The 17,257-nt window shown below is 25.2% G+C and overlaps 1 protein-coding gene across 10 annotated transcripts in view; it reads left to right on the plus strand.

Moving 5' to 3' along the window:
- Positions 1-4,434: 4,434 nt before the first annotated feature.
- LOC126903704 (adipokinetic hormone/corazonin-related peptide receptor variant I) overlaps positions 4,435-17,257 on the plus strand; it is a 59,479-nt gene continuing 46,656 nt past the window's right edge. For 4 of the 10 annotated variants that reach the window (XM_050682095.1, XM_050682100.1, XM_050682099.1 and 1 more), the window contains exons 1-2: positions 4,435-4,930; positions 16,459-16,586. The gene's annotated coding sequence lies outside the window, so the exon portion shown is untranslated. The remainder of the gene's footprint in view (positions 4,931-16,458; positions 16,587-17,257) is intronic. The other 6 variants (XM_050682103.1, XM_050682101.1, XM_050682097.1 and 3 more) reach the window with 3 other exon arrangements.

Consider the following 17,257-nt stretch of genomic DNA (forward strand, 5'->3'; position numbering starts at 1 on the left):
TACAGGTTTTACTTTCCTTTCATGATTTTTTTATATTTTAAATGAAACTCCTCTACAACGCGTCTTATCATTTAAGATCTCAGATTCTACTACTTTTCTTATCGCTGTTTTGATCACCACAATGACATAACTGTATGTAAGCCTTAAAAGTTTTAAAAAACATCAAACGCAGCATACTACTTTTTACCTCCGTCAGCTGTCTTTGTATCCCCTACAATTCCTAAATGCATTAAATTTTTGAGTATAGGACTGTCATTTAGCACCTATATCCAAAGATGGGCAAGTTAATAGAAATAATTATCTCAAGTTAAGTTAAGTATGAACAATGTCTATAAATTTATAGTTAAAAGTTATCAAATTATAAATTTAACTAGCTAAGTTAAATTTTTTTTTTACTTAACTAGTATAAACAAAGTTTTTTTCATCTAAAGTTCATTTTTTTTGTTAAAATTTCTTAAAATCATTTCTTATTGGTAGGTGATACTATGGAAAATTAACCGATTTTTAACTGAATAGGAAGAAAATATTAATGATAACAAAATTTTTTTGATTAGTTTTGTACATTTTGATGTTGGTTGCACTGTTTTATCTTTAAAATAAGTTATTAAAAAAAAATCATTTAAAATCACATATGTTTTTTTTCTGGTTTTTATATTTATAATGAACAACACTGGTACAACTAGCCTTCAAGTTCATAGAATCCCCTGAAAAAATTTAGGAATTATATTCTCTTTTATATAAATAATATTTTTAGGATAGGGGAAAATTGGATTTTTTTTTTAATTAATCCAGCATATAGCCATTTATTTTTTTAATGAAATTTTAAATTTAGCTTAATTGTTATTTAACTAATTAACTGGAAAAGTTGTTATTTAAACGGAAAATTAAAAAGTTTATTAGAAAAATAATTAACCAGTTAAGTTGATAAGTTAAGAAAAAAAATTAATTTTTTAACTAGTTAATGCACACTATTGCCCTTATCTATCCAAGGATGTAGTCTGTATTGAGTATGTACAAAATAAATTTTTATTCTTTATATTTTTTAATTTAAAATTTTAGTTATTTATTATGATTATAGGAGTACAATAATGAGAAATAATTGGATAATTAGATATTGTAATATTTTCTTCATACCGGATGCTAGCCGATAAAATTTTCATTCATTTTCTACTGTCTAATATTATTGAAGTTTTTAAACTCAAACCTTTTTGAGTTCTTTATAATTTTTTTCATAACCTCATTTCCTATTAATATAATCATCCACTTCACCAAACCCTTCGTTAATGTTACCTTTAATATAAAGACAATCCGTTAAGTACTTATGCATCTTTCTTTACTTACTATGATTATTATCATGTGTTACTTATAGTATGATTTTATCATTATTTTTGTAAAATTTTCACTGTTATTAATTTTGTCTTATATTTTATACCACTTATGTATGTAAGTTATAATTTTTGTAAATTTCCGTTTTTGCGATTGGCATTTTAAATAAATAATTTAAATTACCTAATCGTATAGCGTAGTAATTATTTTAGTATAATGCTATTTAAAGGGTTGAAAATTTTAAAGTTATTTTTTATACAATTACAAATGAAATCTTCAATCTGAAGTCATAAAAATGATCTTAATTCAAGTGACTAGCTTCCATCATCGCCAATTTTATTTATAATTGTCTTTTCAGTAAGTACTGCATTATTCTAAGATTAATAAGAAAATTTGATTACTAATTGTTCTTAAATCATTAATTTAACACAACTACTAGTTATAATAATTTATTATTACTAAAACTTTAATCATTAAATATTTATTTTTTGATATAAACAGTAATTACGTTAACATTTAGTGATCACCTCTAGAAATTTAGTATTTAATCAGTGGTGTTCTCGGGGATTTTTCTTGAAGAGGTATGCATAAAATATGTTTTATTACTCTCTAAAAAATATATTTTTTTTCGTCATAGGAGGAGTTCTATCCTTCTTGCGAAAACGCCCATGCATTTAATTATTGTTCCACCTTATTTTTACCTAATAATTATTGCACCTTTGTCATCCTTAAATATCACTGAGTTAAGTCCACATACTAGTTAAAAGTATCGAATAACAAATATAGTGAGATAAATCTCGACGTATAGTATACATTTTTCTGATTACAATACAAAATTTATATTGTAATACAAAAATAAAAAATTCACATATTAGCAAGACAACAAAGAGAAATGATTTGACAATTCATAAAAAAGGAGCTAGTAAATTTTATTCAAAATTGAAATTAGATACAGGAATCAGTAATACAGATAAAAAAGTTCCTGCTAACGTGTTTGATTTCATGGAAAATCACACTTTACTTAGAATCTCTACATAAGATACTATTTTTAGATATTAAGATTTATCTTCGATAAATAAAAATCAATGTTTCGCGGTGACTAATGTAAAATAGAATACTGCAAAATTTTACGTATATCAGAAAGGAAATTGAAATTAAGGTTCGTGTAATGTATATTTATTTTTGCTAAATCAATAATGAAATTCTTGAAACTGTAAAGACTTTGCACCTATTTAGTGATAATTGCACTGAGCAAAACAAAAATCATGCATTAATGGAAATGTTATTTGCTCTAATTACGATGAAAATATTTGATAAAATAGAACAATATTTCACCATACAAAGACATTAGTATTTTGCCATGCGATTGTAATTTTAGCCAAGTAAAAAGACGTTTGAGAAAATTTGACAGAATTTTTTTTTTTCGTGTAACAATTATTACAAATTATTTTGAGCAGCAGTCCATAAAAGCTGTCAAAAATTTACGGAAAAATCGGTGGAAACTGATGAAATTCTATATTTTATGGAATATTGTTTGACATATTTTAAAAGAAATCCTATATCAGTTTAAACAAGTAGTAGAAAAGAAAAAAAGAAGATAATATATATTTTGGTATCAGCAGTTTTGATCACTTCAATCACAATAAACAGATCCTGGAGTGTTGAAAGCGTACCCTTACATCGATGGTAAGTTTTTTTCATAGATTCAACATGAGTATATATGTTATTTAAAAATTTTCAAATATATAAGCTTAGTCCACGAAAAGTCCCTTTAAAGAAAGGTAAGATAGATGATTGATATTGTTAAGCTACAACCATGCATTCTGGAAAAATATGTGCATTCTTTCAAGTCTCTCATTAATTGGACAATCATTACTTACGAAGAAAATGAAAATGTAGATTAAATTGTTAAAAGTGATCATTATTAATCAATTATTACAATATTCAATTGTAATTTACGTTTTTCATTTGAGAATTACATTATTTTAGTAAAAATTATATAAATGTTTGTCACACTGTTGATTTATGCAAAAAGGGCCTTAGTCCAATACAAGAGATAAAATCAACAGAATTGTTGATATTTACATATATATATATATATATATATATTCAATAACAACGTAAAAAAAATCTTAAATTATCTAGGATCATGAAATTTTTTAACATTTTCTCAAAATGAAATAAAAATTTTAAGAACCCTTTTTGCATGAATCACTTCACATTTATTATTAAGTTTAAAAGTACTGATAGTAAATCTTTAAATTCTACTTGGTCTTCTTTTGATTATAGAAAAAGTAAGCGAAGATGTTATATATAAAAACCATGTCTAATAAAAACAATAATGTGTTTACTTAGTGATAAAAAAAATAGTGTAGGTTTTATATTGTAGTACGGTTTGTTCCCATGCAAACTGACTTGCTTGCGTTGTAATTATTTCATCACTTGTCGGTATCTTAATTTGGCTGTAAAATACTTTTGACGTGTCCATGAAAATATTCTCCAAATGTGTTGGGTGTAGTTAAAAATAACCAAATAAAATTTAATCTAAAAAAATGTATGGCGAAAATTTTCCTTATCAAATTTGTTTTAAAATTTCTCCGATACTTATTTTTTAATCTATTAACTTTAAAATATACAAAATCGTTTCTTTAATAACAGTCAACTGATTTTTATATATTTTCATAGACTTCATATTTTGGTTTATTTCCAAAAAAAATAGCGTTTTCTCTGTTTTGGCCAACGTGGCTTTACTCAACAACAGTGTATTATATTGCACATCATATTTCTTTATGGTTCTATATTCATCCTTAAGTAATAATAGTTTTGATTTTTACCTGGTTTTTTTAGCTCGAGATTTTTGAATAAAAAAAATACTTATAAACATATTCAAATTAGTTTTTTATGAATAGTTTGACTATGCAAAAAAATCAATATCAATGGCATTAATCCTCGTTGTAATCAGCTGGGTGTTTCACATTTTTCTCCCACCGAACATGTGACGTACCTTATAATAGCCTAGTAGTCATAATGAAAATAAAACTCAAACCGGTGACGATCCGTCATAACAACTGAGACGTTTCCTACTACCTACTGTAATGCGTGTTTGTTATTGTACACCATATCGACTACACTTTGATTGCATTGTGTGTGTCTATGTGTTTTTTACTTATTTCTATCTCTTTCTCAATCTATTAAAAAAGATATATGTATACATAAATAAAATATGTTTATACATATAGCCGCGATATCGGTTGACCCGAACTCGGTTCGACCTCTAAACGAGGTGGCGGCGGCGGCCGAGCGCCGGAAGATTGATATTTAAATAATATTTTTCATGTGGTCAGTTTCCCGACCGTCGTTGCGCGTGAACGCGTATATACCGTACGGATTAGCAAATAATAAACATATATTTTATAATCCGCCACGAGTTATTCCTCCACCCCCGTTGCTGGCACGGATCTACTAGAAACGTTCAAGTGCGTGTGTTTTTACTTTGTGTAATTCTAAGCGCAGATTTTTTACCTGCAGTGGGTCTTTGGCCTAAGCAAAAATACTTCCCGTTCTTTGTCGTCGTCTCTGTTGCTGACCTAGGACCAAACAACAGGTAGGTGAATCTCCCACTATTAATCAAACCGAACAATTGAAATATTTTCTTTCTTAACGTAGCAAGTTTGTGTCCCATAACAGACGTATCAATAATCTAAAGAAACTGACACCTTTCATGTTGAGATGCACTATAAATTGATTTTCCATTTCTTTATTTTATTCTGAACATTTTCCAGTAAACGGAAACAGACAAAACGTAACTTTTTCCGGTTAATACTATAGCAAATTTTTATATCAAAAAATAGTATTCATGCTTTAAAGTATTATAATCAGTAATATTTTAGTACTTTTTGGCTTAGAGGTTGCAATATTAATTATTTAAATCTCCTTAAGCCTTTATTTTTAGCGACTGTTGGGCTAATAGATTACATAATTTTATAAAAATATTGTGATGTTTTGAGATAGATAGCTTTCATAATTAATAAATTGTGTACGCACGTATATTTATTGAAGAATAATTCGATTAAAAATTTAAAATCGTTTTACTAAGACAAAAAGTACATTTAAATATAAAATATGATGGATTGTAAATCTGAAGATCAGATAACAAATAAAGTTCACTTACTTAACTTAAGTAGATAAAATTGATAAATGCAATTTAATTTATTTTTGAATATTCATTTGATACTGTAACATCAATGAACATGGGGAATATTTAGAAATATACAATAGGAAGATGCACAAATGAAAATTTTCAATTGATAAGCTTTAATGAAATATTTTTACTTATATTGAGTATATTATGAGAAAAAAAATAAGTCAATGGACATTTTTATATCAGTATTTCACAGTCTCCTAAATATGCCACTGCAATTAACGTATATACATTTTTTTAAGCATTTACTATACAGATAGCTCTGCCTTTTCCGAAAAGAAGGTTTCTAAATCCTTTTATACTGCGAGACGATTGATTAGTTGATTGCTCTGTTCAAGAAATAGTTACAGTTAATAGTTATAGTTAATATTTACTTAATAAAAATATTCAATAAATATTATTCGTATATCCAAAAACCACATTATAAAAAATGTTTGAATAAAAATAATGAGATTCACTATATATTTTATTATTTCAAGGATTTTTATAAAATATATAGGTTCATTTTAGATAAAAAATTATCATACTACAAATAATAATAGTAATTAATTTTAACTCGTGGTTTAGACACGGCAATATTTAATTAATTACTTATTATGAACTAGGTTTATTTCCTTTCTCAGATTTAAAGTATGATTTTATTTAATTTCTATTGCGCAAACTTTCATATCTTCTAATCGACATTTAAATATAATTATAATTATCAACTAAAATTTAAAAATTTTATACTAAAAATGCTGTATGATATGCAAGTTAGGTATATATATATAATAGGTGGTTTCCACTGATTTTTAGTTCATTTTATTATTATTAAAAAAATGTATAAGGCATCAGTTTCTTCAGGGAATACTGATATTTATACAATTTTTGCTCCTTTTTTTCTTTTTCCTCTTAAAATAATATTTAGAAACTATTTTGGTACATAAAATTTAGATAACACTGTAATAGTATTGAAAATTTATTAAACAATTTTCACAATTATATAATGTATTAATGATTAATAGTCAACAATTATCTCCTACACTCTGCATTAAATTAATGATAATTGAGGCCAAGACCACCTAAATGAATTGCTAACAAGGTTTTTAATTGTAATTTACCTTTTTTTTCACTTCACCAAAAAGGGGAATTTTTTTTTTTCAAACGATAAATTTTATTTTTGGCCTCACTTCTCCGAAAATCATAAAATTTCCGCCCATGATATAAATATTTGTCTTTTATCCATAAATTTCTGCACTTTTGCTGTAAATTAAGACAAATTATTAATATTGTAAAATATAATAAATTACATATATTCCATTTTATTATATTAAGTGGTATATAAAAGTAATAAATATAATAAGTATAATTTGGCTACTTCTACAAATTATAAACGAATCAGGCGATAACGGTTCGACAATTTAATACCTATGTTATATGACATTATGCTGATTTCGAAGAAATCGTTTCATTTTAGTATATATGAATCAATTTCAATGATGCTAATAATAATGCTAGAGAAATTAGAATAGAGTCATATTCAAATTCGTTCCAAATTATAATTATAATTGAAAGTTAAAAATAGTTAAAGTCATGATTTTAAACTATAAAATACTTTTAAAATATTCATAATTGAATTCTTAAGTAGAAAAAAAAAACAAAATTTAACATCTAAAATGATACCATCTGGAATAAATACTCTTTTATATTTACCAGGGATGATCAAAAAATAAATTACATTATGCCATAACTTTTCGTAAAGGAGGATTTTTTAAAAACATTTATTATAAATTATAATAGCACTTTTCACAGTCAAATATGAAAATCCGTTCTACTTTTAAATTTTTATAGTTTGAAAGTAATAAAATAGTCAAAATTTTGAGTAAAATATGCAAAGGTAAGAAGGTGATCTTAAGATAATCTATTGATAATTAATGCAATATGCTCAAAAAACAGCCGTATGAATAACAATGACGAGCGATGAGCAGAAAGCCCCTATGTGTTAAAACACTTGACCAACTTAACTTTGTAAAAAAGTTAATAAAATTCGTCATCGAGAGACTCTTAAATATGTAAAAAATATAAATTAATAAAATAAAATTAATATATATATATAATAATCGAGGTCTGGTAAAAATTTGTATTGAATTTTGCTAATCCATGACAGTAAAAATGACCAAAGATAAGACATATAAGACCAAATAAAAGTAGTAGGAGAATTTACCTTACAGCCTAATTAATTACCTTTGATTTTAGGTTTTTTTTTTGGACTGAATGGTCAAATAGAGTTACTTTCATAGTGTTGTAGTAAACGCGGTCACTCTAAACATATACACTAATTTGTATGGATATTTTTAAGATATATTTTAACATACATCATTACAAAAAATGCTATACATTTCTTGACAATTATTGAAAAATATAGCATTTAATGTCTACTTTCAAATTAAACAAATTTCGTGTTAAAATAGTTTTAATTTTATGGCAAAATGAAACTTACTTTTTAATCGCCTTTTTTAGTTTAATTAAGTCTTAATATTTTAACAAAATATATCAAGATTATTATTCATAATATGAATAATAATTAATGTGACATATTTTATGTTAATGAAGATGCTAGAAGAGATAGTCGTAAATGATTTGATGTATATTAAAAATATATAGACATTATTTTTGTTTTACTAATTTTTAATAAAAATAATTTAATGTAAGTTTTAATGAAATTTCAATCGCTTAACGTCCTATCAAATGTTAATGTTTTTGTTTTAGAAGTTCTTACAACTAATTTTTAAAATCAAAAGTTCTGCGTATTTCTGTTTTGTGTTTTGAATAGAAGGGATTGAAGGCCCTGAAATAAAAGTTATGCGTGGCACGTGGGTCGCCGACACTGCAATTTTGATATATCACACCATTATTAGCTGTATATCATGGTTTTAAATTTATACTTGTCAATTATGAATAACTTTGTTATTTATTATTAACACGCATGTAATGCATAAAACCATTGCAACGTATCTATTTTGATGATAAACCGCTGAAATATGCACTATAATACGTAAGTTGCTTATTTTGTAATTTATTACGAAATAGCCAAATTTCCAAACTAATTTGCTAAATTATAGAAGAATTATGTCTCTCTGTGTAATGGGTTAAACTTCTTAAACTAATTAAGTATCAATTTGTGTGTAACTACAATTGTCTAAAATTATACTGAAGCATTTCAATCATAATTGCATGGCTTATAAGATTAAGCATTAAAAATTATGTACTTAAATATGCGCTATTAAATATGTTATTTGATGAATTTATGTGTAAATTGTCATTATATTTACTTAGTACAACAGTTATATGCAATTTGCATACATTCAATATTTTTAGCAGTTGATAAATATCATATTAAAAATATATATTCTTATATATTTCGATTGTTCGTTATCGATTGTTACATATGAATATGTATTTAATTAGTTAAAATTGAGTTAAATAAATGGAATAGGACATGTATCATATACGGATGTAAAATTCAGTATCCAAACTATGCATGTCAATTTCATATTCATCTTTACTAATATAATTTCTCTACTATTAAAAACTTAAGGTTAACTTAATCAGGCTATTACGTATAACGTAAAATAAAAACAAACATTTATTAAAGTATAAATCGATACGTGCAGAACACTACATTAAAAAAAATGTCTGATGTGTATGATACAAAGCTAAAATTGGTCATTTGTGTTTTCTAATACCGCTACATTTTTTCATTATGTTGTCAATTTTTCATTTATTTTAACTATAAAAAAAATCTCTATGCTATAGAAATTCAAAGTATCAATAATGAAAAAATTAATTAAAAACAAGTTAAATGATTAAAATAGAATTTTAATTTTATCAGCCATCATAGTTCAACTATTGGTATTAATTGATATAAATCGTAAAAAAATTCGAAGTTATAATTATACTTTCGCTATACTCATTACTCAACATTCGTAAATTATTATCTTGACTCAAAGTTTTTGAAATGTTATCGAAAAATTACTAATCAAATTTTACTTTGTTTTATTTAGTAACACGTGTAGGTTACAGTTCGTCTGTTACATAACCACACTAAGTGTGAACTTAGTATTTTTAATGCTTCTGTAATTACTAGTGTCTCACAATGTGTTGAGAGAATTGCAAACATTTATTATATATACTGTATCAAGTTTTGTCATTATAGAGAAATTTAGTTTTAAAATAAGCATTCACGCAATTAAGGGGCTCACTCTCCAAACGATTAATTAATCCTCCAAAAATTGAGAAAATTATATAGGGTGCTTAGTAAGTAAGAAAAAGGTTTTCTATTGTTCTCATTATTTGTTTACTTTTTAAATATCTGTTACTTAAACATTTTGGGTAAGGAAAAAATCAATTTAGCAATCCCAAATTTTTTTTATAGTTATACCTTTAATTGTAAGTCATTAATTTGCTTACAAATATATTACCATATATTATCCATATTAAGTTTACTTAATATTGTTAATCATATTAAATGTTCTCTAATAAGTGCTTATTTATTTAAATAATTAAAAATTTTTTTATAAAAAAAATACAGTCATTTTCAGAACTTTCAGTATTCCCTGTGATTTTTTTAGTAAATAATTAGTTGGATATATCTTTTGACTTAACCTAGTTGGTATTGTTTTTATATATTTACAATATATTTTACAGATTGTTCACTACCCTGACCTAGTTGTAAAATGTGTCAATTTATTATGTTTCAAAATAATCAATGAAATAGTTTTAAGTGTGATATGGAAAACGTAATTAGGTTGTTAATGTTAAATAAATTTTATTGCTTTACTTATATTAAGAATAGTTGTAATTTTGTTGAAAAAGTTTTTATTTTCATAACTTTAAATTAAATTAATTTTCATTTTCACTCATAAGTGGTCACCAAGGAGGTTTTAGTCCCCCTAGAATTGAAGCATTATTTCAAATGTTATAGAAACTGTACTTATTTTGATGATAAATATTTATAACAATTCGCGTCTTAAATCATTTAGCGATGATGCTATTGATAAATCATTCAATACTATTGATTTATATTAAGTTGATAATATTTATTTTTTGTTTATGTTTCATACTTGTTCGTTAAATTACCTTTGTTAGATCTGTATTTAACAATGAATGATTGAATAACATAATAAGTAAAACACCCAGCACAGGGGGGTCGCGGCACAGTGGTGACGTGGCATAGTTGGATCAAGTATAATGATATTTGACAGTGATTAAAATCACTATAAAAAAAAACGCATCGATGCAAATCTTTAGATAGTGTTCAATTTTAAAAATTTGGTGGATTATTCCAAAAGCTACACGATCTGCTAGTTCCTTATTAATATCCTGATTAAAATAAACTATATCGAATGAAAAAGGGATTATTAAAAAATATTATTTCTCGTAAATAAATTATGTTGATCCATACACTTTTCCATATGTTATAGCATTATAAAGTTAAAAATGTAAAAAATAAAATCGAGAATTTTCACACAATAATAGCATTCGGTAGACATTTTCACCGTGAAGACAAAATAAAGTCCGACATTTTTTTTTCGCATAATAAAGTAAATTATATTAACTTTAATTTAAGATATATATNAATTACATTAACTTTAATTTAAGATATATATAAAAGTGTCAGACTTTCCGGAACACTTTCAAAAGTTAAGTTGAAAAAGTTCTACTTTCTACATGCATTTTTTAGATTTGAACCTCCCTCGTATATAAGGAAATGATCCGATTTAAAAAAACAGTATGTCGAATGAAAGATGTATATAAATACTACTTCTCATGAAAAAATTGTATTGATCCATACACTTTTCAAAAAGTTATAGCATAATAAAGTTAAAAGTGTAAAATACAAAATCGAAAATTTTAACACAAAAATAGCATTCGGTAGCCATTTTCATCATGAAGATAAGATAAAGTCCGAAATTTTTTTTTTTCATAATAAAGTATATTACATTAGCTTTAATTTAATATATATATAAAAGTGTCAGACTTTCCGGAACATTTTCAAAATTTAAGTTAAAAAAATTAATTTTTTGTGATAAAGTTGTCATTTTAAATCCCCCCCTGTGGGCAGGTAAAGGGTCAGATATAAACAAAATATATACCAAATGATAGATAAAGACATCATGCATCTATAAAAAAATAATTATGTTGATTTGGTTATTTTTAAAAAAGTTATGGCTCTTTTAAGTAAAAAAAATTTAAAAAATTTCGAAAATTAGCGATTTTTAAATTTGTAATTTTTTTGGAGGTTTCTCCTATTTACGGAGAATGAGGGAATTTTTTTCAATTTTTGAGGGTAATGTCTTCGACTAGATACGATTTGTGATATTTTGACGTATCATTGAAAGAAATCGGTTCGGTGAGAGCTGAGAAAAAGTGGTAACAGACACAAAAAAAAAACACCTTAGTAAAACCAATACCTTCTCAGCTTCGCATCGAAGCTAAAATAGGGATTTCAATTATTGTGATGGTTTTTACATGATTTTTTTTTTATAAATTTATTTTATTGAAATAAAAATATTATTAAGATATATTATAAATGAAAATGAAAATATCGATCTATAAATTTTAGAGGTGATGCCTCTTTTGATAAGAATTTTTTTAGCAAATTTTTTTAATAATCAAGTCTAATAGTATATGATAGTTATAATTCAAAACATAAGAATAATACATGGTTAAAGTCATAATTTAACCATGCTAATTTTCCTTTATTAGTTAATTTATTAAATGATGTAGATTGGTATCTAACTCAGCATTAAGTAAGTTTTATAAAATAATCTCTAGAGTGTTAGATGCTAATGTGCCTAAAATCTACTCTTATAAATCTTCTTTTCCACTATGGTTTTCAAAAGAATTAAAGTCCCTTATACACAAAAAAAAATATTTGCATAAAAAATTTAAAAAATACGGATTACAGTCAATCTATAATGAATTTTCATCTACCTGTGCAACTTGTAAATTTTTATCTAAGCAATGCTATTCTGATTATTTAAATAAAGTTCAAAACAATTTAATAAATAATCCTAAATACTTTTGGAAGTATATAAAGAATTGTAAAAATGTAAACCGACTACCTAATGTAATGAAGTACGAGAATTCGCGCTTTGATAATATGAGAGACATTGCTAATATTTTTGGTGAATATTTTGGTTCAGTATTCACAGCACATAATACTGATCCGTTGTCTTTGGATAATTACGAAGGTGATAAAATTTATTTTTCCAAGTGTGATTTATCTTTATCAGATATTTATGAAGGTCTTTCTCATCTTAAAAATAGCATTTCAACTGGACCGGATTTAATTTCTGAAATATTTCTTAATAATTGTCGTTGTGCTCTTGCCCGGCCGATTCACTTCCTTTATTCCCTTTCTTTATTATCTGATTGTTTTCCAGATCTTTGGAAATTTAGCTTTATATATCCTATTTTTAAAGCTGGTGATAGAAGTGAGGTAACTAATTATCGCCCCATATCTAAGATTAATGTCTTACCAAAGTTATTTGAAAAATTATTACTACCTAAGCTTGCATATACATTTCAACCTATTTTAGTTAATAATCAACATGGCTTCCGTTCATCAAAATCAACTATAACAAATCTTCTTATTAAATTTTTTATTAAATCTTCTTATAACATTTTTACACTACTTTAATATCCGATATAAGCTCTGGAGGCCGCGTAGACGCTGTGTATACTGATCTCAAAAAAGCTTTCGATAAAGTTGATCATTCAATTTTGTTAAAAAAGCTAAGACTTTTGGGTGTAGGTAATCCAATGCTTGCGTGGTTTTCTTCCTTTCTCAAAAATAGAAATCAACAAATCAAAATAGGTAATTTTACTTCGAATATAATTAATGTTACTTCAGGTGTACCACAAGGTGGCCATTTGTCTCTTTTATTTTTTATCGTTTTTATTAATGATTTATGTCAAAATTTTCAACACTGCAACTATCTGCTTTTTGCGGATGATCTTAAGTTATTTATGACCATTCAATCAATTGATGATTGCGGTAAATTACAATCAGATTTAGATAAATTCAGTTTATGGTGTAAAAAAAAATGGATTAGTAATTAATACAAATAAATGTCATCAGATAACATTTACTCGTTCTAAAAATGTAAATATTAATCAGTATACGATTGATGGTTGTAATTTGCTTAATGTTTATAGTATTAAAGATTTAGGAGTTATATTATCCAGCGATTTATCTTTTTCTAACCATATAGATTATATTTACAATAAAGCGTCACGAACACTTGGCTTTTTGAGAAGAAATTGTAATGAATTCAATAATATTTTGTGTATCAAAACCTTGTACATTTTTTTTGTAAGATCAATTTTAGAATATGCATCTATTATTTGGTGTCCATATAAAATAGTTAAAATTAATAGAATAGAATCTATACAAAGACGTTTTTTACATTTCATTTCTTTTAAGTCTAGGGATTATAATGTGTCCATCGATGAAATTAGAATCTCTCTTGGTTTAACTTTCCTTGCTTACAGAAGAAAATGCAATGACGTTTTTTGAATTTATAATCTCATTAATAATAATGTAGATTGTCCAGAAATTTTAAGTCTAATTTCTTTTAATGTTCCTAATTTTCATCTCCGATCTAATAATTTATTTTATGTTAACTCATATCGTCAGAATTATAGTTATTATTCACCGGTCAATAGAATGCTACATTTTTGCAATTTAATTAAAAATTTTGATATCTTTAATGTCCATTTAACCAAGTTAAAATCTATGTGTAGCGATGTATTTTAATTATTAATTTTGTATGTTAATAATTTAAACTTCTATGTATGCTGTACTTATTTAATTATTTGGATATTTTGTATTTATATTCTGTACTCATTGCCGTCTGTGGCGTACTCAATATTTATTTGTTTTTTTTCTGTTTGATTATGTTGTGTCTTGTATATTACAAAAATAAATAAATATTGAAATAAATAAATAAATATTTATAAGGCTAGTTTAATAGACCAGTTTTGGTGATATTTAGTCATTTTTTTCATCAGAGCCTAAGTTTATTGTTATTACAAGGCATTCTCGAAGTTATATATTACGATATAATTGTCTGGTATTTTAAAATTCTAACGAAAGTGATAAATAATTTAAACTGTTAAAAAATTGGGTATCATTGGTTACCAATTTAGAATGCATGTTAATCATTCATGAAAGTTTATATTGAATATTTTAGTATTCATATGACATAATTTTTGTTTTGTTTTGTAATAAATAAATACAAATTTTATTTTATGAATTGATTTGACAGATGGTTTTAAGGAAATGTGCTTTGTGACATTTATATTGGGATATCAATTGCCAAAAAGAAAATTTATCCTCTTTTTATATTTTAATGATCATTGTGATTCATATTTGAAATTAGGGTTCTTAGCTAACTTTTAAATAATAATTTTTCTAAAAAGAGCAGATGTTTGATCTTCTATTATAAAATTAAAATTAATTAGACTCTCAATATCATCATATAAATTATCTATAACACTATGCAATCACCTTAAAATTCTTAAGGGCTGTCTAAAATCGATTATGTACTTCAATAAATTTTTTTAACCTATGACTGAAATCTAAAATAAAAATCTAAAAAAATAATATTTTACAAAGTTGTGTACTTAGTAAATATATAAAACTGTTAAAAAATATCTAACTAAAAAAATGACTGTGAGATAACAACTTTTGAACGAGTATATTGGCTTTTATTAGCATTTTTATATCTAGGCGACCGAGGAATGTCATATAATGTTATGATAAAAAAAAATTGTCTTACACGAACACTAATATACTAAAGTAACAAATTGAAAACTACAGAACAAATTGGCAATAAATTCATTGATTATTTCTAATTCGATGGAAAGATATTTGAGAAAATAAATACTGTCAATCGAGTTAAGAAATAAAAGCGACAAATTCAAACAACCGGTCGAACAAATTCAAAGTATTATATATGTATAAAACAGTTAATTTACTGTAAAGAATGCAATTCGACAGGCAAATAGTAAGATAGAAGGCTTCTATCTCATTTAATAGTCATTCAGTGGCTTGGTCTGTGGTATAGCAATAAGTTCATAAGCAAACTTTTATTTGAATTTTTCGATCTTACTACCTGACTCAATCAACTTCAGTTTTTATTTTCTTAAACATCTGACCATCGATTTAAAAATAATCATTGAATTTGTTGTCGTTTTTTAAATATTTCTTTCACCGCTGAAAACTGTTGTTTGAATTTGTCGCTTAAATGTACTAAAACTATTGTTATTATTAGACATCGTTGTCTAATTTTTCTATGTGTTATTTATCGCACTTAGTATTGTAAATAAATTAAGTTTATCAAATTTATGTTGTTCATAATGTCAGTTTAGTCAATTTTTGGTAGACATTATTCTCATTATACTTTTACTACATTAATATTATTTTTTTATGTTCTATTTTTAGCAGAAATTGTTATGTATGTATAATAGTTTAAAATTTTCCTTTAAAATTATATTTGAAAATGAATGTAAGTTGTATTTTACATTAATGGAATTATAGTTGAATAGTAATTTACATAAAACAATCAATCCTCATGTATAAATTCAACAAATCTGAAACATCATGGTAGATAATTTTACTAGTATTAATATCTTTTAACTAAAGTCAAATTAAAATATAAATCATAATTTATATTATTGCATTCAATTTACATGAAACATTATAATAATAATATTAAGATTAAAAAAAAATGAATCGAGATTTGCCCTAAAGAACACAATAAAGAAGTAATAATACACCAAAAAAAAATAGAACCAAAAAAATGGTAGATATCAAATTCATCCAAGCTTTCATTTAAAACTTTATCTTAATTACCTTACTTTTAACATACTACTTGTTTTAGTATACGTTATAGATATACGAGTTCAACACAATGAAAAAAAGTGGGGGATCGCCTAGCCAAGTTGGAAGAGAGTCGCCACACCAACAGCCCGTCTGACTCACCGCATTGATTGTTTCACATCAAAAGAAGTGCGTAGCTTAAAAAAAATTCCTTGCGATGATCATCTAAAAACTAAATTCTTGATTTGATATATTATTGTTATATATTTATTTACTGTTCCATAAATATTAAACATTTTTATGACGATCAATAAAAATCTTACTTATGATAATATATTAAAAATATTCGATTAGTTTTTATCACTAGGTTTTACTCAGTAGATAAAATATCAAATGATTTTCATTTGTTAAATTTATGCCATTTCGAATAATGTACCACGAATCTTACAATAAATTAATTTACCAAACATAATATAATTTATCATTGTTTTAATAATGTTGACCCAACCAGAACTTACATTCTAAATTTTTGACAATGTTTCTAATTTTTTTCCTTTTACTTATGGTAGACCATTTCAATAGAGGAACTCTCAAATCCCCAATTGATTAGTCCATTTCTGATAGCAAATATCTATAAATTTAAAAAATGTTATTAAAAATATTTATTTTAATTATCCTAAGTAATTCAAAATTATTTTCTTATTTTTTAAGACTTGTTTGATTCAGTAAATTTTAAAAATCGCTTTAAAACTCAACAAGTAATTTTAAGAAACGTAAAATAGGTGTACACACATGAGCAGAAAAAGGATACTTTTGTAACTTTTAGTCAGCCGAGTCTTGTTTCATTAAAATTTTACTAA

Source organism: Daktulosphaira vitifoliae, unplaced genomic scaffold (assembly GCF_025091365.1).
Source record: "Daktulosphaira vitifoliae isolate Bord-2020 unplaced genomic scaffold, ASM2509136v1 Scaffold_4, whole genome shotgun sequence".
Lineage (NCBI taxonomy): Eukaryota > Metazoa > Arthropoda > Insecta > Hemiptera > Phylloxeridae > Daktulosphaira > Daktulosphaira vitifoliae.